Source organism: Meleagris gallopavo, chromosome 7, assembly GCF_905368555.1.
Source record: "Meleagris gallopavo chromosome 7, MGAL_WU_HG_1.1, whole genome shotgun sequence".
Taxonomy (NCBI): Eukaryota; Metazoa; Chordata; class Aves; order Galliformes; family Phasianidae; genus Meleagris; species Meleagris gallopavo.
Window position 1 is genome coordinate 19,551,709 of NC_139410.1, and position 12,585 is coordinate 19,564,293.

Below are 12,585 nucleotides of genomic sequence, written 5' to 3' on the forward strand. Positions count from 1 at the left end.
GCAGGAGGAGCTGTTGGTGGCTGCAGAGAGAAACTACTACATTCATCAATAACATAATTTGGTGAAGATGGGAAATGTTAGTTGCCTACTAATCAGTAGGCACTGCTAAATCGCACTACTAATCAGGAGGGAAAGTTATATAGCAGACCTCAAGCTTGAATCCAGCAGGAACAATTCTGTCTCAGAAAGGAAAAACAAACAAAACCAAACCCTGATAAAAAACAGATATTTCAGATTGATAACCTAAAAGTGTAAAGCAATTTGGGTAAGCAGGAGAATAAAACAAGAACTTTACGTTACATTATCTTTAGATAATGTAACCAATCAAGATTAAAACAATAGTTTTGGTTTAATGTTGTTTTTTGTTTTTTTTTAATTATTATTTAAAGAAAGAAGTATGGTTAGAATGACAAAACCATGTTTCACATACAAAAGTTGCTCCACCAGGGCAGATGGTAATAGTGCTATCTTCAAGCAATAAACTGTTTCAACTTTAAAGAATAACAGCTGTAGGGGTCAAACTGAATGTTTGTAAAGCCTATTTCTTGGCTTTTCACAATGATCAAAACTGATACTTAGGGAAAAGCGTAAGATTATAGCACACGCATAAAATAATTACTCTAGCTATGATCTCAACAGTTCTTAGCTCAGATAATTCCACAGTGAAAATGATTTCTATTTACTTCATAGGCCTAAATAAGCTTTCTTGATCAAGAATTGGTTACTCATTATTTCAACTCTTGTAAACTTTGAGCAGTGACTTACCTTAATCACATGTTAACTGAGAATTGTCTCGTTTGTTCGTTGTAAACTTCCAGTTTCTATCTTTTATCCTTTCTAATTCTATTACTGAAAGAGGCATTAATCACCAATCCCAATTCAGTCTGTTTGTGCCATACATGTCTTTACGTACAATAAGTGGTTTTACACAAGGGTGGTTTCTCATATCACAGTTTCTGTTGTGGTGTAGATGTGCAGCACAGCTTTTAGGTGAGGCTTTTCCTTGTTTGAGGGGAGCTAATAATTGCAGGTTTCTAAGGCAAATAATGAAAGTAGGCTATTTTCTATAATGAGTTACTTGTAGGGTACATCTGTCTCTTTCCAAGATCAACAGTTTATGAGAAATGGTTCCATGTAATGGTTCTAAATTGCTATGTATCCAGCTGAACTGGAACTTGCTAAGTTATATTTAGTCACAGATGTGATCATCTGATTCAAAGATGGTCTTTTCAACTAGCGAGTGAACAAAACATTTAAAAACTTAAGGTTATGGTTTGTACATTGCTTGGTTTACTGTGATAGTTGTTCATTAGCTCCAACTTACAATAAAGATATCTCTTTGGCTAATACGTACCACCTTTACATAAGAATTTTCAATCAATTTTTCTGATGGAAATTTCTGTTCTGAAGGTGATTATTCACCTTCAGAAATCCTTTAAAGACAAGGATGGGACAGTGTCAAATGTTTTGCACAAGTCTAGGTAGATGGCATCAGTTGATCTTCTCTTATCCAATGCTGTAATGCCATTACATAAGGTCACTACATATGTCAGGCATGATTTGCTCTTAGTGAAGCCATGTCGGCTGTCACCAATCACCTCTTTGTTTTTCATGTGCCTTAATATAGTTTTCAGGAGGGTCTACTCTATGAATTTGCCAAGCACTGAGGTGAGACTGACTGACCTGTATTATATGTTAGAGCTCACTTGTGGAAAAACATTTTGCTAGCAGAAGCACATTGTGAGGCCTATCAGGCAAAAAATGGGAAAAAGAGGGTGCTTTGCACAAGCTACTAACATTGCTCTGGTTTTCTCATCTCTTTTCACTCTCCATCCAACAAACTGAATATGATAGGTATTCTGGCCATAATTTGTACTCTTTTTAAAAATAGTATTTCCACAGTCGTGATTGACTATACTTAAGGCTAGTGTACAGCATCAGTCGAATGAAGGCCATGTACTTACCTGCATGATCACTTTTGCATAGAAATGCTGCTAGCTGTCCAGAAATCTGGAACATGGAAAATGCTTTTACTTCAAATATTTTTTTTTGGTCTTATTTGCAATTAAACACAGTTTTTCCTAATTTTTTTCTGCTGATTCATTATCGACTTAATTTGTATTTCAATGTTAAAGTGAATTATGCTTTTTTAACTGTCTTTAAATGAACTACCTTCATGGTGGTATTTTTAGATGAGTCTTTTGATACCTTCTTAATGGTACATTAAAACTTAATGAATGTTGAATAACAGTGGAATCACTATGGAAGCACATGTGGTATCTGTATTAATACTGAATGAATGCATAATGATCAGTAAAATTTGCGTGATTTCCACATGAATCAACAGTGATGAGCCACTTAGCGGCTCACTCAATTACATCATGTTTAATTTATGTAGCATTATTTGGACATTATGCTTAAAATGTCTTTAGTAAATCATTGAGACTCTAATTGAGTCTCCGTTCCAGTGAGAAATTACAGTGTAAATATTAAATTCAGTTTTTTACTCAACAATTAATTTGTTGAAGCCTGTTTGCAAATGGTCAAAATTTGATACGTTCTATTATTCTCTAAAAAATGGAATCCCAGTATGAAAACAAATTACAGTACCTGTTAGATTACTTCTTTTTCCTTAGTTATGCAGCAACCAAACACTGGAAAAGTATTAACTCTCTGAACTCTGGAAATAATGGCAATACCTCAGTTGTTCTGTACGACTACTGCCACTACTGTGGCAATTCACCTTCATTCAGCAGATTCAGAATTCACTCCTCTTGGGAGGCCCTTCTAGTACATCCCTTACTCAGTCTGCATATAGAGTACAGCAAGGTGGACCAAGAGCTTTGAGAGTGTGATCATGCCAGCAGCAGCCAAAGAGGGAGGGAACGTACAGAAAATGTAGATGCCATCTTTCAACTTTTCTCTCAATATCTGTCTGAGCTTATATATGGTGTCCTGTGCAGGGCAAGGAAAAAAAACAAGTATTCCCACTGTTTTGATTACCTGACAGCATTTGCAGAGAAAGTTAATCTTGTCTCATTTCCAAAGCATTACAGAAGTGTGAGGACCCAAAACCTCACTTCATTTCTCGTGGTTTACGTTGCAATGGACTGAACATGGGCAGTTACTAACCAGGCTCTGCAGTGAAGGTTCTGTAAAAAGCTGCCAGTGGCAAAAAGACAGTCAGCAGTCTGTAGTCCTTCACTGCAGTCTTCCACAGTACAGCTGAAGCAACAGATTTTGCAGCTACACAGGACTGAGACTTACCAGAGGATGCCATGCAAGGCTCTATCTTTACAGACTGTCTCCACACCAAGATGAGGGATGTACAGACATCTAATCCTCAAGAGAAAAACAAAGAAACAAACAAAAAGACAACCAAGTAAATAATCTTTGTAAGGGAAAAGTGTAAGTAAAATAATCACCTAATCATGCTTCAAACTTCACTAGAAACAGTAAACCCCTGTTTGGCTTTCATCTTTTCCTGTCAGGTACTTATATAGAAGACAAGCTTCTGAGACACCATTTCAGTGGATCTATGCTTGAGCTGGCTTTGCAGATGATCCAAGGCAGGTCTATAGATATTCATTTACAGAGAAAGGCTGGGGTTGCCTATTTTACTCAGCTCAGTTAAACTATGATCTGAATGTGTCTGATTTTTGGCAAAGATAGCCTGGGCCTCCCACTACTCCAGAAGGAATCTTGCACTCTATTCTCTGAGGTTACTCCTCGCAAGTATTTCAGGCCAATAAGTTTTTATTAAGAGCCATTGTGTCTTTAACGTTCTCCCTCAAACAGCTCTTCAATACATAGTAAGCCTGAGAGATCAGTTTTCAGTTCTAAGAGGCTGTCTTGTCTAGCTGCCTCAACAAGGAGGACTGGTGGAAAGACAACAGGGTTTGGAGACAAAGTCCTATCAGCTATTTACAAATAAGTCCATCACTATTTTTAGGTTCTGCAAATTTCCTATGCTAGCTGCTAGCATAAGGCACTGCATCCAGTTGATTCAGTTATAGAAAATTTATCATCTGTGAATACATGAAGCTATCATTTTAATCTGGTGTTCTTTTTGATTTACTGTGATATAATCTGGTTACTGGCAAGGCTTCCAACAAACAGCTGACCAACAACTTTGTTAGAAGAAGTGTGGACAAAGAGCTTCGTAATGATAACGATCGTAACAATAGCTGTTCTCATTTCTCTGGATTGCTGAAAAATGCAAATTCAGATCTTTAATAATTGCAGCCCAGGCTTTCATTTCTGACAGCAAAATGAAAGAGAAAAAAAAATCTTTCCATCCTGGGAAGATGTAAAAGAGGCTATCAGCTCCTTTAAAAAAAATCACTTTATTTTGTTAGAAGAATTTAATAAATTAAGAGAGAAAAAATACTTACGAAGAACCTTTTCATTTTGCTTTAAAATGTCTTTTTTTTTCATTTATGTTGATCACTTCAATGACTCTGTTCTCATGATTTGGGAATTCTATGCTGTGCTAATTTAATTCAGCTTTAATTTGAATTGAATAAAATATTGGCTAGTCAGCTAACTATGATGAAAAAATACACATACAGCTTAAATAGAAAGGGTTTGAAATATACAAAAAATCTGTAATACACTTCAATATACACCTAATAGATTTTAATTATATAATTATTTCTGATTTGTTATGTAGCTATATATTTTAGAGACTGTTGTGTAAGAATGTATTTTAAAACATAATGAGGGTATAATATTATATTCGTTGGAATAACATTAATATAAAAAATGTTACAAGAAAATGATGGAATGTATGCCTTTGACTACATGGTGACTTCACAAACATACTTCACAGCAAATTAGATTTCCTTGACTGGTATTGTGGTTACAATGATATAATTCATGTTTCATAACTCTGAAGAAATAATGAAGACATTGTAACCAGAAATGTGTCAATTTGAATAAATTTATTATGAATTGCTTTGGTTTTAAAAGCTCCCAATATGTTATAATAGAAGCCTACGTCCTTGCTTGAGAGGCAGCCAAACTATTTGTAGAAAATGGATTTTTAATGTCTTAACAAATTACTTAGTGGTAAATTTTCCTTTCAAATAAGCAAAAGGAGAAATGTTCTGTAAATGCTATCCTAATAAAAGAGATTGAAATATACGTTTATTTTAAAGCCACTTTGAAAGAAGACTGATGTCATATTTAGATGGTAAATTCTTATTGCTCATGGAAACTCAAAACACTGTGGAAACTGTACACCCATTTTTGCCTGAATCTAAGTTGCAATAAAGCAAAACAGCCCGTGCAAAAATTAACCCTATTCACTGATTGGTGAACTGCATTACATTTGTGCTGAATACACAATGGGCTACTTCCAGCTATACTGAAAAATAGCTTCTCCCACTAAAATCACACAGGCTCACAGAATGTAAATAAGAATTTAGGCAAGGCACCTAACATGCACCATGTTTGAGGGCTGTTCTGAAAATAATGCCTCCTGTTTTACTATGTTGGCTCAAAACATAGTATCTCCTGTTTTATTCTGTTGGCAGATGTTGATGGTGGTATGGCAATAGAGGTTGAACCTTCCCACCAATACTCTATTACATTTTATGTGACACATGTAACAGAGGGGCAGTCTGACAAAATGGCATCTGACATGGAAGTGTGTATGAAGCAAAGGTTGTCAATGAATTCTTCCATGCAGAAAAAATGGCACCTACTGACACTCACTGACGCTGAACATTTCTGGAGACAGTAGATGTGAGTACAGTGAGGTAGTGGGTGGTGTGTTTTAACAGCAGTGTCAGTGACATGAAAGACAAACCACGTTCCAGATGGGCAAGCAGATTTTTATGAGTGCAGAACGCAGGCTCTTGTTCATCACTGCTGAAAATGCACAGATAATAGGGGAGACTATCTTGGAAAATAGTGTTTTGTAGCTGAAAATTTGCTCTATCAAATAGTGTTATTGTGCTCTTTGTAACTGTTTTAGTTTCCATGGAAATAAGTAGGAGGCATTACTTTCAGAGTAATGTATGTATGTTTGAATGATTAGGACTTTTCAATGGCACAATCTGGCTTTTCTGATTTCTTGGCCAGAAGCCTATGAAATTTTTCTATTTGCAACGTTAACATCAGTGCTATTAAAAAAAAAAAAAAAAAGCTTTTAAAATAGAGTGGCTACTGAACAACTCCAGAGCACTGCTTCAATAAAAAACAAAGCAAAGGACAATATACTTTATATTTGCAGCTCAGTGCAGAATCACTTTTTAGACCAGCCTTAGAGATTGCTATCAGGAGTACTGAAGTATTAATATATTTTGCCTTCTTTATTTTTAGAAAGAAGAAACCTTTATAGTTATAAGGGAGGATGGCCTGATTGCTAGAGTACTAATTTTGGACTTGCAGTTTGCATTCCTTGCTCAGCCACAAACTCCACTAGATCTTTTGAAAGTCACTTAGCAAATTAATTGGTAACTCAAATTTGAGTTACCTAAATCAGGAGAGAGTTCTCCCTAGTTTTCCAGTGTAGTCACAGGACACAAAAAGTTCTTCTGGAATGGCTGTCAACACTAAGAGCCATAGTTGCTTTTAGTTGAACTCTGGAGTTCTGTCTCTCTCCCTGTGTTAAATCACCTCACTGCTCTGGTATCATGTGTAAAGTCAGATACTCTAAATACCTACTTACTGCTAGTTTTTAAAGACATTTGGGCACATAAAGGTGCAAATGGTTACTCATCTGCATGAAGGGAACAAATGTACTAAAATGTTAGGTGTACTGATTTTGTGATAATTATGTTCGTAATAAGTGCTGAGATTGTTGTTGTTACACAGTGTTCCTAAATTTTGCATGAATAACTTTTTAATGTAAAAACTTCCAACTACTCAGCACAATGCTTTTAAAACATGAACAGAGGGTTTCTTTTTAAAGGTTTATTCCATACTACATTCCCTGAATATAGATTTCTTGGAAAAACTTTTGAGACAGAGGAAATACCGTTTCTTTGTGTTAACTCTGGGGGATTTATTCATCACAGAGTCCTAAATGCCCTATCAAGTGATGTATTAAGATAGTGGCAGATACTATCCAATATTTGCAGTACCTTAGGAATTCAGGTGGTCAGATAAATGTTTGTTTTACTTTCTGTTATTTGGGAGTGGTGTAATTTCTGCATAGTTAAAGTCCAGCAAAGCTTTCCATTCCAGAGCCCATTTTCAATTTCAATTTTAAATTGCACAAGCACAGGTATGTTGATTTAAAATTGCTTTGCTGTGTTAGGGCTGGTGCAAGTTTGTGGGTGCAAATGTCAGCTATGTTATTCTAATGAATTGAAAAAAAATTTGAAGAAAAAAAATTGTAGAATTTAATTTAGTTTCATAAGTTCATAGACAATCTATAATGTGAGCTACATGTTGGAGAAGCACAGAAGAAACAATGTAAGTAAAATTTAGGCACCTAAACACAAGCCTCTGCTGCCATATTTAGCGTCCAAGAATAGCTAAAACACACACTGGGCTGTCACATATGGCAGCGGATGAACACGAAACCCATCTCTCCCTAGGACAAGGTAGAATAGGTATCTAAATCAGTAGTGGAAGCCTGCATTTAGGTAGATGAGTCACTGTACATCATTTTTTTCCAAAATACATAATTCATTTTGTCTATAAATTTCTTGTACCAAACTTGTACTTTGATAGCAGAATTTAAATACTAACCTATGTGATTCTGACCATATATTATTTTGCCCCAAATAGCTCCACATCTCCTTTCACCCTCATGTGTATCAGAAGGTAAGCTTTTGTACTATTGCTTCAGAGTCCTTGGCAGCAGCTTACAAATGGCTGGGATTTAGGAGTGGTGTGGTTGTATGTAAAAAGGTCTCCTTTTAGCACTACATTCCTTGGTGGTTTGCTTTGGTTTTGTTTGTTTTACCTAATGCTTGTATTTTTGTTTCACCATCTACAAAATGACTACTGTTAAAGGATCTTTAATCTGATCTCCCAACAAGTCACCTTACCTGAATTTCTGTGCTCCGGTTTAACACAAATGGTCTCAAATAGTGTAATAACATACACCTTCCTTCCACAGTAAATATGTTTGCGTACAATATTCTGAAGATACATATGGCCAGAAATTGCGTTCTCTCTTTGTATAAGGTAGAGTTCTAGAAAAGAGGATACAGAAAGTATCAGTAATATTCTACTGTTGTGAAATACTACTTTTAAAATTTAACTACATATTTTCTCAGCTATGTGATATTTAAAGTAGTTCACTGTTCACAATATTCATTCCAGAGGCACTAAGAAAACATTACAGATATATACAAGGGATTAATAGGAACAGAGAAATGTATTCAAATAAAACTGTTTCTTCCACTGCAATACTGTAACTATAAGCATTTGGCAGTGCCATTAGTTCCCTGACACTTGACAATTCTCTTCCACAAAGAACCGTGGCAGTATATTATGCAGTTCATCCATTCATAACTACCCAAAAGATTACATGTAGCCTACTGGATTTAAACCCGTTAGATGAAGGCTTAGTCAACGTAATCCATCCACATGTAACGTTCACCTGGATCTTTCATGGTTCTATTTAGAATGGAACTTTGTGCCCTAAAGCTTTTCAAGGTTGGCCAGTGCAAATCACATCAGCTAGCGTACAGTCTGTTATAGATGCTGCTGAGTTATTGTTTTCATACAACTTTAGACTGAGGGAGCAGAAGCAGGTATGTCATTTTGTCTGACCTGCATCTGACAGCCCTTGCATAACACCCAGTCATCCCTACACCAAACCTCACTTTTTGCCTTTAGCTACAAAGACCTATTTCTAAAATCATTAGCTCTCATTCTGTTTTGACTGATCATCCTCAAAACCCTGCAATGAATTTAATTCTGTTCTTGTGTTGCAGTTCAAGGGGATGTTCCAGCAGGGAGATGTTCTGGTGTGAGGACAAAGCTGTCACAGGAAATCACAGAACTTGCTATCGAAAAAGCAAACACTTTTGTCAAAGTTAGACGTAAAATCCACCCCTAAACTCAAGTTTCTTATAAAAGTACAGTTAAGTATTCATACTTTTCAGTGGGGAAAAATCCCAAACCCAAACTAAGTAACAAAACACAGCACAAATCTGCTTCTTGATAATAAGTGTAGAAGGAGAACATTAAGTCAGGGGAAGCATTACTGTGCTGTGGTTTGTGCAAGCATTCATAGAGGAGGGAGGTTTCAGATTAGTTTGAAGAGCAGCTTCTGGAAACTACTGGGCTCGGCATTACTGATTTAATCCCTTGGAACCTTTTCCTTATCTGCAATAAGGAAATATACACATTTTAACAGTAATTCTAAACCTAACATTCAATGTCAGCTATAACAACAGGCAAAACAAAACTCCTACAAAACATTCAACCACAGATAAACTTTCAAAGAGTTATGCATGACTGGCAAAAAGTTAACTACTGATATCTCCAAGTGTTCATGGGATAAATTTGGCTCTCTTGAAGTACTGCCCAAACAGATGGGCCAGTTGTCAAAGCTAAACATGAGCTTCCAAAGTGCTCAAGAAGGCGCAATGACACCACCACAGTTCCTGATGTCAGGACCACAAGAAAGAAAACTTAATGCATACTCAGCATATTCTGAGTGCATTGATACAACGAAGTCACAAAAATTACAGATGGAGCTTGTAGAGGAAACACTACACTGGGAGATAAGACTTGAGCATGGTTATAGCCTTGCATTGGGAAAATAAAACTACTTACGTTGGTTCAACCTAGTAGGTTCTGTAGAAAAAATTCTTTGCTATTGCTACTGTGACAGAAGATGGTGTAAAGGTGTGGTACTGTTTTTCTATGCAGAACCACCTTTAAGAAATTATAGTCACATTTTTTAGACAAGTTTAAAAAAAAAAGCAGACAAAATACTTTGATTAAAACAAGGGGTAATATGTGGAAGGGGGAAATAAAACAATCCAATGAAAATCCTTCACAACTTTTAGAGATAATCACAGATAGTTTGGATTTTTTAAACTTTGTTAGTAATAACTGAAAGTTTACTCTAATTAAAGGCGTAATTTTATCACATTAATCAAGTGCTGTGGTTCTAAATAGCATATGGGCTTTTGAGAACTGAAGAGCTTGATTTTCTGAAAGTGGGGTGCATACTGAATAGCTTGAACCTGTTTTTCAGGATGTATTTTTAATTTTACTTGAGAAACACCTGGATCTCACTAGGATAATAAAATACAGTTTTTAGAGAGAAAACAAACCTACTGAGTTGAAGATTGAAGAATGCCCAGAAATTAGGCTTTGAGGAAATGTAAGTCTTAGCTTCTGCAGTAGAATAGCCCTCATTCTAAGTATCAAAAAATAGATTAGGCAGCTTAGGTATGTTCATGACAAAAATGAAGCCAATTCACACAGTTCAAGAAGTATTCTGGTGCTAGGACTTAGCAGAAATCTGCTAGCCTTTTATTACCAGCATTATTAATTGTTTGTCAATTATTGGGTTTGTACTTGTTCAAAGAGAGAATTAAAACGTGACTCTCGAAGAGAGTCCAGGTCAAATGCTCTCAGATTTCTTCAGTCAAACTCTGGCAATATCTCTTATTCTTACAGCTGTTCAAAAGGAGAAAGTAAGTCAGAAGAAACTAATTCCACATTCTCATCTACACAATGCTTCCTATGCTATGCTGAAGCAATCCCTTAGGTCTTCCTGTGCCTCAGCTTTGTGATGACTGCATTTTCTTGTTTGTGCACAGAAAGCAGAGGGCACAAGAAGAATTTCTTAAATTACTACATTCAAGTGAAATTGTAACAATGTTTCATTTTTTAAAATCTTTTTATACAAGGGGCTCTTTTGCTGCCCTGACTCATTAGAAACCTAGCAAAGTTTTTTTGAAGCAAGTAAATATTTATGTGATAATAATTCTAATTGTGTTGTTCTATTTGTTTTCCATTTAAAAACAGTTACGTGATGAAGCCTAAAGCACAAAAGTCTATAATGTACATCAATTTGTAGCTACAAAATAAGTTGTCCAAATAGGCTGAAAAGCTCAAAACGTACTTTCCTTTCCTGATTGAACTTTTTAAAACCTGATAGCTGCTTGAAGGGCTCTTATCTCTTCCTGAGCCCAGTTTTCCACCCAGAACACACACACAGTTGTCCTTCCTCCTAATCTTCTGAAGAAAGTGAAGCTTTGTATGCCACATACATATTTACAAGTGAATCAGTTAGACAGAATTAGTCTGGCCTGTGCAAATGTATAAAAAGATAGCTCTTTGCAAGCAACAAACAAATCAAATCAATCATCTGACAGTGTAAAATTCCGGATCTGTTTGCCAGTCTCTGTATATAAGAATTCTCAATCAACTCACACTTGCACTTCTGCTGTCTGCAGAACACAGAATGAACTGTTCTGAAGACAAGGGATCCTTAGTTTCATTGAAAAAAAAAAAAAAAATCCTGCAAAATCATCTGCAACTCAGCTAAAATGAAAACTGTGATTATTGCTTCTATTTCAGGAAAAAAAACATATCATCTTTCTCCAATTCAAAATTTTGGCTTATGTGTGAGGATTTCTCCAGTGGGCTCAGGAAAACAGAAAAACATGTTTATCCCAAAGCACTCTCTATTCTCACCAGTTTGAGATGTCAGCACTGCTTCTGAGCAACCTAAGGAAAATCAGGTTTCTACATACAGCTGTTTCTGCCAGGGCTTGAGCCCAACCTCTGAATTATTTTACCTTTCTATCCTATTCAATGGCTTATGTGATTTCACGCATTCCACTTCATGCTGTAAAACTGTTCTTCACGCAGCGAGGGGGTATTTTTATTGAGTAATAGGATGAACGCTGATAAGAACAGCCGTGGAGCTGCCACAGGGATGGCATCGCGTGTAGCTGAAGCAGAGCCGGAGCTTCCCCACGAGGAGCAAACCTTCTCGCAGCCTTCCCGCTCTGCTCCGGGGGAGCTGAGGCCGAACGCGCGCTCTCGGCCCAGCTGGGAACGCAGCTCTTCCCCAGGCTGCCTGCTCGGCTTTAAGGTAACGGCTTTATTTCCCAGCTTTGCTCGGTCCGCATTTCTGCGAGGCGTAATCGTGAATTCCCAACCTCACAGAGGGATCGGGCAGCTCAGTTAATGACCTGCAAGGCGCTGAGAACGCTGCCGGAGCAGGCTGGCCGCAGACGGCAGCAGCGGCGGGTCCCACCGCGGCACGAGGGGCGGCCGAGGTGCCACATACACCGATTGGGGAAGAGTTACTCAGCGATCAGGCGCAGAGGCCGAGCCCCGCGGCGGGCGGAACCCCGGGCCGTCGCCGCCGTCGGGCGCCGCTCGGCCGCGCGCCGCCTCCTCCCGCAGCAACGTCCCGTCCCGGTGCCCTGAAGGGGGAGGCTGAAGCCGGGGCCGCGCACCTGCCCGCGCCGCCAGGTCTGGCCGCCACGGAGAAGGCGGCCGGGAGGGCGCGGGTCGCCGCCTCCTCCCCCTGCCTGCTGCGGCGCGGAGCCGGCGGCCGCCCGCCCCCGCCGCCGCCCGCGCACGTGTGTGCCGGGGAAGGCGCTCGGTACGGCTCGCCGCCCGGGCGGCGCTTACCCCCCTCCC

General features: G+C 38.1%; 1 long non-coding RNA gene across 1 annotated transcript; it reads right to left on the reverse strand.

Moving 5' to 3' along the window:
* LOC146543987 (uncharacterized) lies at positions 1-3,327 on the reverse strand. The gene is made up of 4 exons (XR_014884252.1): positions 3,268-3,327; positions 3,004-3,162; positions 1,965-2,010; positions 1-20 (listed from the first exon to the last, which is right to left on the reverse strand). It is a non-coding gene; the product is annotated as an uncharacterized LOC146543987 (long non-coding RNA).
* Positions 3,328-12,585: the final 9,258 nt, after the last annotated feature.